The 10,772-nt window shown below is 30.9% G+C and overlaps 1 long non-coding RNA gene across 1 annotated transcript; it reads right to left on the bottom strand.

Annotated features, from left to right (window-relative positions):
* Window positions 1-4,433: 4,433 nt before the first annotated feature.
* On the bottom strand, window positions 4,434-10,556 carry LOC137833315 (uncharacterized). Its single transcript, XR_011084695.1, has 2 exons — window positions 10,137-10,556; window positions 4,434-4,729 (listed from the first exon to the last, which is right to left on the bottom strand). It is a non-coding gene; the product is annotated as an uncharacterized lncRNA (long non-coding RNA).
* Between the last annotated feature and the right edge of the window lie 216 nt (window positions 10,557-10,772).

Genomic DNA, 10,772 nt, shown 5'->3' with positions numbered 1-10,772 from the left:
ATAACTAAAGGCAATACTAGCTTTAGTCTATTAGATATAATCTTGAAAGTAATATTGTACATTGAGCCCACTAAAGAGATTGACTTGTATTGTTCTAGTTTTCTTGGGTCCCTAACCTTAGGCACTAAAGCAATAAATGATACATTACAACTCATAGATGTTTTTCCTGTAGCCTCAAAGCAATATACAACCCGTTCAATATCTTTCTTCATGGTTTCCCAAAAATTCTTGAAAAAGCTAAAATTAAACCCATAAAACCCTAGACACTTTGACCTTTCACACTATCACACATCTTCTCTAAACATAAGATCATGATTATATTATATAAAATAGTATAAAATTATAAATTGTATAAAGTTATATTAGATTATATAAAACTAAGTTATATAAATTACAAAATTATAAAATCAGTACATATATGTATTAAAATTATAAATTTCTACAATTTCAAAATATAAAATTATTTAAAATGTATTATTTAATAAATTGATTTAGCATTGGTCACCGTGAGAAAGGAGGGAGGTCCTTGAAATTTTAAAGGAAAATCATTCTTATCATAAGTTATCAGCTCACAAATTTTCCAACATCATAAAATCAATTTATATAATACATTATTTAAAATATATTGTTTAATTTTTTTATCAGAAAAAACGAATAAATAATAGAGGTATTTTAGGGATATCTCAACCCTTATACAAGCAAGTCATCTTGTGACTCCTTACATGAAGCATATCAAAGACCGAATTCTAAACCATTCCAGAGTGATACAAACATGGCAACCTAAGATTCCTTACCAAAAATAAAATCAACAAGAAAACTAAACCAAACCAACTACATATATCTATCAACATACCTTGCAACTCATCTAACCCAATCTTTTGCTTGCTCCAGAACCTAAAGCTTTTTGATAGACTTCGTGCATACCAACGACTCAAGGCACCAGTCAGAATACGAGAATCTGCAAAAAGAACCTTGGAAGTCATCCAAGACCAAATCTTCAATTGCATCATTGTGAAAATCTCAATATGGTCAATCCTACCATTTTAAAAAATCTTCTTGTTCCTATGCTTCCACAATTTGTCTACAACTGCTATCCACCCACAACCCTAAATCTGATTACGAATTTCATTGATTCCACTCAACTTAAAATTTATAAAATTCCTTTTTAGTTCCCAATGATTTGTCGGCACCAACTCCGTCCACTTATAGCACATAGACCACACGAGCCAAGCAACTCTACAAGTGCAAAAAAGATGGGACGTTGTTTCCTCTTCCTCTCCACACATACTTCAAATGTTGTTTACTATACTTATCCCCCTTCTCTCCAAATTTGCTTCAGTCGCTATCTTATCTTCCATGACCCTCCATGTTGTGAAGTGAGATGAAGGTTGGGCCTTTATCCTTCAAAATCTCTGATACAAGGTCACCTCAACCCCCTGAGTTTCCTCTTTAAGCATCATGTATGCAGAATTGACCGTATACCCAAATGAAGCACTATCTTTCCAAACCCAATATCCATGTTATCCACTTTTAAAATTTTCTCTCCCAAAAGATGTAGCAACGGTTGCTCCTGATTCTTCTCCTGTTTAAGCAAATTCCTTCTTCATCCTATCTTCCAAAACCACTCCAGATTATAATCCCTGTCCCTTACTTGCCAAAGTCTGGAATCCTTATTAGTGCAAATAGAAAAAAGTCTCAGAAATTTGTCCTTCAAAATCACATTGCTCACCCACTTATCCTCCCAAAATCTTATATCCCTCCCATTCCTAACTTCCCATGCGAAGTTATCCTCAAACTTGCCTTTCCAACTCTCGAAAAACCATACCTCTTTCAAATCCCTCTACCAAAGTGAATCTCACCTATTATTCCTTTGATTCCTTACATCCCTCCAACCATCGTATTTTGATTCCAACACCTCTTTCCATAAGCATTTCTTGTCATAGCCCTAACGCCATATCCATTTACCTAATAGAGCAATATTGAATTGTCTTATGTCTAACATTCTTAATCCTCCCTCTTCCTTCGCCTCACAAACCTTTTTCCACGAAGCCCACACTATTTTCCTACCTTCCGAGTCCCATTTCCATAAGAAGTTCCTTTGTAGGTTCACAATGCCACCATAGCCAACATTCTATATAAAGACATATAAAACAGGGGAAGAAAAAATAACACAAATGTTATCAAGCATAATCTTCTTGCCATAAAGATAAACTTGTCTTTCCTTCTGCCAAGCCTGTTCCTCACTCTCTTCACCACCCCTTCCCAAAACTTGCTCCTTTTGTGACATCCCCCTACAAGCATACCCAAATACTTAAACAGAGTTTGCATCACCTCACAGTTCAAGATAGCCGCGAAAAATTGTAATGAATGAGAGTTGCTCCTCACCCCTCCAATGCAACTCTTTTGAAAATTTACCTTCAAACTTGATGCTAATTCAAAGCAATTTAGAATAACCTTAATAATAAATACACTTTGAAAGTTTGCTTTACAAAAGAACAACGTGTCATCTGTGTGCTGGAGCATATTCACCTCTGTCAATTTATCTCCGATCTCCAAGCTCTCTAACAACTCTTTCTCAACAACCTTCCTTATTACCACAACTAAACCTTCAGCCACAATGAGAAATAAAAATGGTGCTAAAGGATCTCTTTGTCTCAACCCCTTCTTTGGTTTGAATTCCTGAGTAGGACTCTCATTAAATAACACAGACACAGATGAGGATTCAAGACAAGCTCTAATCCATCCAATCCATTTCCTGCCAAAAACCTAACCTTTCTTTCATGTAGTAAATAAACTCCCAGATAACTGAGTCATATGCCTTTTCATAATCAACCTTGAAAAGAACACAATTGCTCTTTCTCCTTTTCACTTCATTTAGAGCTTCACTGTCCACTAGGACACTATCTATTAACCCCATGCCTCCAAGAGCGCAGATTGTCTAACATCAATAACTTTATGCAAAACCTTCTTCAATCTCAAGGATAATATTTTAGACATAATATTGTACAAACAACCCACCAAAGATATTGTTCTAAATTCATTCAAAAGTTGTGGATTGTCAACTTTAGGTATCAAAGAAACAAAAGAAACATTCGCCCCCTTGGCCATCTTTCGCTTTCCTCAAAATCTTGCACTGCCCTTATGACATTCGTCTTAATCTCTTCCCAGCAAAACTTTAACCCAAAGTTGAAGTCGTCAGGTCCGGACTTTTATCACTATCACAACTCCACACAACATCCTTTATTTCCCCTTCAGATATGCTTCTTACCAACATGACATTGTCTTCATCTGTGATCTTATTGAAATCTGTATTATGTAGCCTGACACACTGACAAACACATCCACTAAATTTGGCTATGAAAAAATCTCTAATTTTTTCCTTCACCACACCCTGATCTTCATACCAATGACCATTATCCCTCAACCCATTAATTCCATTTCTTGCTCTTCTATAGTTAATAACCGAATGAAAATATTGTGTATTCAGGTCTTCCTACTTTAACCATCTCTGGCGAACCTTCTGTTGCAATAAAGTTTATTGACAGTGATTGTTTATTCTTTGTTCTATTAATAATCGCTTCCTTTCCTCCCTCCCTTGCCTAACTCACTCTCATCATCCTTTGAATCTAAATCTTGTATTTTCTTTTAAAGATCTTTCCCCTACTGATAAACCCTAAATCATAAATATAAATCAAAAGTATATTGTTTGATAAACTAATTCATCATTAACCATGGAGAGAGAAGGTAATCCTAAATCTTAAATATAAATCAAAAGTATATTGTTTGATAAACTAATTAATTATTAATCATGGAGAGAGAAGGAAGGGGTCCTTGAAATTTGGAAGAAAACCAAACACTAAAAAAGCTACCACCTTATAGAGATTCCCTTATCCCATAAACATTATATAATATATAAAAACATATTATTTAATAAATAGTATTTGTTTATTATTTTAAAATTTAAAGATAACTTTAATTATTATTTTTTCACTATACCCATACAATTTTTTAAAGAAACCGTTGTAACTTTTATATCTAGATCAAGAAAATATATGACTTTTCTTAATTTTTCCATAAAAATCTTAAAATACAAATAAAAACAATGAAATATTTGAATAAATAAATATTATTGATTACAATAAACAAATTGCGGAGATTATAATTATTCCAACTAATAAATAAAAAACAGCCGTAAAAAACTTGAATGAGTAAAACATTTTTTCTTTTGATCGACAAAAATATTCTACATATATAAAAGGAGCACTTAGCATATTTTAACCCTTATTTTGTTATAGATTAGGATAACTATTTAGTATTTATATAAGAAAGATTATAAATATTTAATAACTATTTTGCTACTATCCAAAGAGAGCTAGAAAACACATGGACCCATTTATAAGAGTGAACGTGGATGTGATACTTGAGTATAAAAATAAAGTTTGGTAATCAAAATATGACCAGAAATTGATTTCGAAACATGAAATGGTTCATTATATCTTATCCTTGCTTTTCCGACATACCAAGGATCTTGAAGAGAGGTGAAGAAGATACATAGATACTGTTGTTTTGCCAATCTCTGTCATAGATATATATGCCTTGCGTATCAGTGTTGAATTGCTTTGCTAAATATGTCTATCACAATTTTGAAGTAGGGTCATTCCTCTCCCGTGCTTGGTCAATTCATGGTTAAACAATTTGCCTTCAACACACTTATCTTCAATCTTCTTGCCTACCATTATAACCACACACCTATATCATATACTTTTTACTTCCTCTATTTATTTTTTTTATCAACAAAAAATAAATAAATAAAAAAATATATTTTAGTTGTGTTCCAACTCTTAGCACACAACGACAGAATGCAAAAGATTATATGTTTCCACCCTCCCTGCTATTAAATACAAAAAATAATATCTTTCGTGTATAATAGTTATTTGAAACACTAAGGGTTTTTTTATAATAATTATTTGGAATACTGAAGTTTTTTTTGTCAGATGTTAAGTGATAAGGTGGTAGATTCTCTCTTTTTGTTATATGTTTGTTCGAAGGTTATACAAAACTCATAATTTATCTTGTGTACTATGATTAATCATTCTTAAAATATCCTACATTTATTTTTTATAAAAGAAATACTACAACAAATGCAGTCAAATCATACCTTTATTTTTATGATTGGTTCAGAGGATAAGAAATAAATCAAATCGTACCTTGGTAGGATGTGAGAATGAATTCTCATCCACTACACTCATTGATGTAATAACCATAAAAAGCAAAACAAAATCTCAAGTGAGATGAGATGTGATTTTTTTCTTCTTTAAGAATTATTGAAGATGTTATTATACTGATCTCAATTTCTCTAATTACAAGAATATTCCACTTTAGTGGCATGATTAGATTTCCACTTTATTATACTATCATTCTTTGTCAAATAATTTTAATGGGTGGTATATAATTGCAAACAAAACATTCAATGCAAAATATTATGAGTTATATTTAAAATATTAAGTTAAAGACATAAGTATTAGGAGGCCTTCCCATTAGAACATGCTCACATAATATAAAATTTAATAAGATCGTGAATTATACATAAAAAATTATTTTTTCCTTAAAAACAACTCTTCTCTTAAAAAATTTAAATAAAATTATTATTAAAATGGATTCTTATAAAAATTTTGGTATCTTAAAATATGTAGCAAAGTGAAACTTATCAAAACTAAATTAATATCATGACTCTTAAAGTAGAGATTACTACAAGAAAATCACTAAAATAGAAACCAATTTTAAAGAAAAAAATAATTAGTTGTTATAGTGATTAAATTAGAAACTATTTGAAAAACTAAAAAAAAAAATTGTTTTCTAAATTAATTTAGTCTCTGAAATGGTCTCTAACTTAGTTACTATAGTAACTAATTATTTGTTGTCTCTAAAGATAGTTTCTATTTCATGATTTTTTTTAGTGGGTGAGTGATTTAAACAATCATGACCATGCTTTTAAACCACATTTATTATAAAAACAAAATTAAAGCATTTAAAATTAAATTGTTTTCATGAGCATAAGAATACTTTTATAATTCATTTATTTATTTTCCACTCTTTTTTCTACACATCCAACCAAACAGAAATAAATTATTTAACTTCTTTTTATTTCTCTTTCTATTTATTTAAATATCATATATTTTTTACTCTATTTTATCCTTAATATTTTTTTTACTCTTTAGAGATGTTGGATTGGGTTTAGGATTTTAAATGAAGAATTTTATACATAGAAAAGATCATGAAAAATATAAAAGACTATAATGCTTTGACATATAGGATTTTTCTTAAAAAAAAAATTGATTGCGATTTTGTATTAGATTTTAAAAGATTTGGAAGGATTTTATAAATTTATAAGATTGGAAATAATTTTATAGATTTTGTGAATTTTTTTATAAAGAGTCAATGAGAACAATAATGAATAAATGATAAGGTTTTGATAAAAATTAAATTAATTCCTTTTTTAAACTCTTAGCAGTTAATAAGTTCTAACTTAATGTCCTCTTTAGCTTTGGATGCATTAACATTTTCTTGTTTTTTTTATATTTATTTTAAGTAATATATTCAAAACTAATATCCACATTATTTAATAAATAATGTTGAAGATGGGTCTATTGGTTAAATAGCAAATTCATCATAACAATACTTTTACAAATATAGTTATTAAATTTGCACATAATTAATGTCACAACTGATAGGAAAGAAAAAATCTCGGAAGATATCAAGAATTTGAGTGACATTGTTTGATGGATCATGGATGTGGTAATTATACATTTAAAAAGTCATCAAATCTACTAAAAAATTCTTTCTAAAATTATCTATCAAAATTTATATAATACTTAAAAATTATAAAAATCTTAGTTAAATATCACTAATTTTTGTTATCCTCGTTATAATAGAATCCACTAATAGAATACCCCACATATAGAATAATATCCCATATTTTATGGGGCATTTCCTTTGTGAATCTTTAAAAATCTACATGAAAATTTATAGAAAAATTATCTCTTGCAAAAATTCACATAAAGTATGAAAAGTTGTAATTCTAATTGAAGAAAGCAAAGAGAGTTAAACAACAACAAAATTAAAATTTGATAATTGAATAATTTGTTGAACATTAACTTTTTGTGTTACTTTTTAACTAAGTAAAAATATACCATTATCCATAGACTTTTCCTTTCTCTCTTTTCTGTTGTAAATACCATAACTGGAAAAGGAAGAAAGCAGCTACCAAATAGTGATGACCCTAATTTTGTCTAAACCAAAACTAATTAATATGCTTTAGTGGGCCTTATGATTATGATTTTGTTAGGAGTAATGACAAAGGTAGGAGAAATCAGGATTGTAATCAAATGATGAACTTGCATCAAGTAAAATGAAAGAGTGAGCAAAAGAAAAAGGAAATTAGATAGTGGTAAGTGTGATGAACCTATGATGCTCTTCTCACGTCATTATTTTTTGCTTAGATATGACATAAAAAAAGGTACCAACTATTTCAACCATCAATACACTTTACATCACTAAGTAAACCAAAACTAGATATCAATACATAATCTAAATTACAGTGTTATTTTAAGTATATTCACTTTTAAAGTAGAATTATCAATTCATATCACTAAATTAAATACTATTTTAAAAATTAAAAAATTATTAATATTTAAATTAATTTTTATTATTTATAAATAATTTTTAAATTGTTATTTTACACAATTTCAACTATATACCTCAATAACATAGTCTAACTCCCTTTTTAACACTAAAGAGTTGTAAATTGGAATTTTACACACATATATATTATATAATTGAAACTTATGATCTTCATTTTCTTTCTAAATAATGGCATTAAAATATTTTTATTATCATTAACTTATTTGTTATGAAATTAAAACTGAAAAGAAAGTAGCCATTAGTAGAATAAAAAGTAAAACACATTAAATTCAGTATATAAATAAGATCAGTGGACTGGCCAGCTCCACCACACAGCTAATACATTTTCAAACAAATTAGGTTACATTAATTTAATTTCCAACCTAATTTTTATGAAACCCAACTCTTACTTTTATGGGGATATAATTAGGTCAACCCTCAGGTTCGTCAAACTTAATTTAGAGAAAAGAAATCACACACCCTTTTCTTTATATATATCTGTGTACTGTATGCAGATATAAAAAAAGAAAAAAGAGAGAAAGTTGTGATTGAAACTGCATGTATGTATGGCAATTGAGTGATGATGGACCACTACTAGATTGAAATTGAACTACTCTTCTCAGGATTGAACTTCCCTTCCCTCCATGTTGACCATAAAGTTAAGCCTTAATTAATCATTTTTCAATTTTTTTCCTTTTGAGATTTTGCATGAGTAAATTGGAATCTGAAAAGGACAGGATTGTTGGAGAAACATCACAATTCACAATGCCTGCCCCGCCGCTAGCTATGCATATGGGGACACAACTTATGGTATGAGAGTTAATGCAAAAACAAAGAAGAGAGAAAGAAAGAAAAAAGAAAAGAAAAAAGAGGAGGCCCCACTTGAGTTTTCACTTTGAAGAGGTTCAGTAGCTAACTTTGTGAATAGCTCAACCATGAAGTGTTGTTTGATTCCCTTCATTAATTCTCCCTATAACCAGTCCCTAACATCATTCTCATCATTCTTCTCTCCCTTCAATATCATCCGTATCCCTATCAACCCCCACCCCCTCAACATAGCAGAGAATTTATAGTTCTACGTGCATATATTTATTGTTTCACATAACTGGCATGGACATCCCCAACATTAAGTATTTCAGATGAATACCTACACAACATCACATTAATTCTCCGTATATCTTCATACTGTAAAAACTACACAGTCAAAAACCCTTTTTTCTGCTCTATTAACTCAGTTATTCGTGTGCAGTGTCTCAGCCAGTTTTATATTCACTGTGTGGAAGGTACAGGACAACACTCTTTCAGTTTTTAACCAGCTATGAAACCAAGTTAGAAATGTGTAGTCTTCTGTTTTTAATTGGACCAAACCATAGCTCATATAGTGCAGTAAGATTTTGTGTAAAGAGGATATATATGTGTGTGTGACTAGGCGAACACTTATTAATTCTGATTTGGATTATATGTGCATATATATAAACTCTTTTGCAAGGGTGGACCTATATATATTTCTAGGATTCTCTCTATTTTATGTATAACAGATAATGCAATAGAATATGGATAGTGCAAGCTCTGATGGCCGACCTGATACGCCAATTTTACCTACTCTTGCTGACGTTAATAAGCATTATATATGCGTCAATTTTTCATCATATAGTTGTTAAACTATAGCAACGTGGATGGAAGAAGTAGAAGGTTTGAATACTCGTGGGGTAGTCGTTTGTGATTTACTCCCAGGGCCAATTATAGAGAGGAGAAGACAAATCAAAGGTACCGATATCTAGGTGGAGAAGAAAAGTTGGTGGCCAAGAAAAACTAGAGATTTTGTGACCAAGATCAGTATCTATACATCCTACCTAACATAGCCATAGTGTGTTTCCTAATTCTTCTGCTTGATGAATATCTTTGTTAATCACCCCTACTAAGCTTTCTGTTTAAATAACTCGTTCATATCTCTCTCACCCTAGTTCCAATTTCCCTAGCTGAGAAAGGGTCTTCTTTGGTTAGCTTTATTTTGATTATCTGTGTATTGGAATAGCTACAAGCCAACTAAACTCAGATATATGCATTATACACATGGTTATATAAAATGTGTATATATCTCTACCTGCTTTTCATCATCTTAAGAGAGAGAAAAAAAAGGCTTAGTTTTGTGTATGCATAAATACATAGAATTAATTTGTTTGATTGTGAGGATAGACAAAGACAAGAGGAGAACAAGCTTCTTCACATAAGAAACAAAACAAACGGAACAAGGAAAAAAACAGATGTGTATATATAACCGACTAGGTTGACCTAGTGGTCAGATTGAAAATTTTACACGAAGTTATTATATAGGTTCAAACCTTATACTGCATACCGAAATAAATGTGTAACACTAGGGAGAATAATTGAGGACAAGGGTGTAATCAAGAAAAAAGGAAAAGAACATGAAGATTGAACAAATACCATGAACGTACCAGAGAGGATTTGAGTTTGAGGGGTTGGAGATGGAAAGAAGTGCAAGATGAGATATTGACGCGGCTCAATTAAAACCACATGGTTGGTTTTCCTGTTAACCATGTCTTCAAATTGAGGCGCGCCAATACCTTGGCTTGTGCAATTCATATAACACTTCTCCATCACCAAATATCACCCTTTTGATTCTTTCTCCTCTCGCCATGAGAGCCATACCAAGATGTTGATTGTGCCACTTTCTTCACTCTTTGCTTTCTCAATGATCTTGGTAGAAAGAAAAGACTAAAGGGTATGATATATAACATGAAAATTGAGTGATGAGAGAGGGTAGGTTGGAGGGTTGAACTAGAACTGGTTTGGTTTAGTTTCCAAGCTTCTGATTTCAGCCATGAAGAAGGGGAAAAACAAAACAGATATATCGTGAAAACCGAACGGAACTGGTTTGTGCTTATTATGTACGTGTGCGCTGTTTGACTAACCATTTTCCATCTTCCACGAAGCCACCAGCCACCACGTAGGGACCCCTATTTCTTGCATTTAATTTTTTTGACCTTTTTTTCCCCAGTGGTTAAGTTTGAGGGATCTTTAAAATATTCTTTTACAATTTTTAATTTTTAATGTCCTTTTTATATTTTAAA

The sequence above is a fragment of the Phaseolus vulgaris genome, chromosome 11, assembly GCF_000499845.2.
Source record: "Phaseolus vulgaris cultivar G19833 chromosome 11, P. vulgaris v2.0, whole genome shotgun sequence".
Taxonomy (NCBI): Eukaryota; Viridiplantae; Streptophyta; class Magnoliopsida; order Fabales; family Fabaceae; genus Phaseolus; species Phaseolus vulgaris.
Note: the sequence above shows the minus strand (reverse complement) of the source record. Positions and strands in the feature narration are given on the sequence as shown.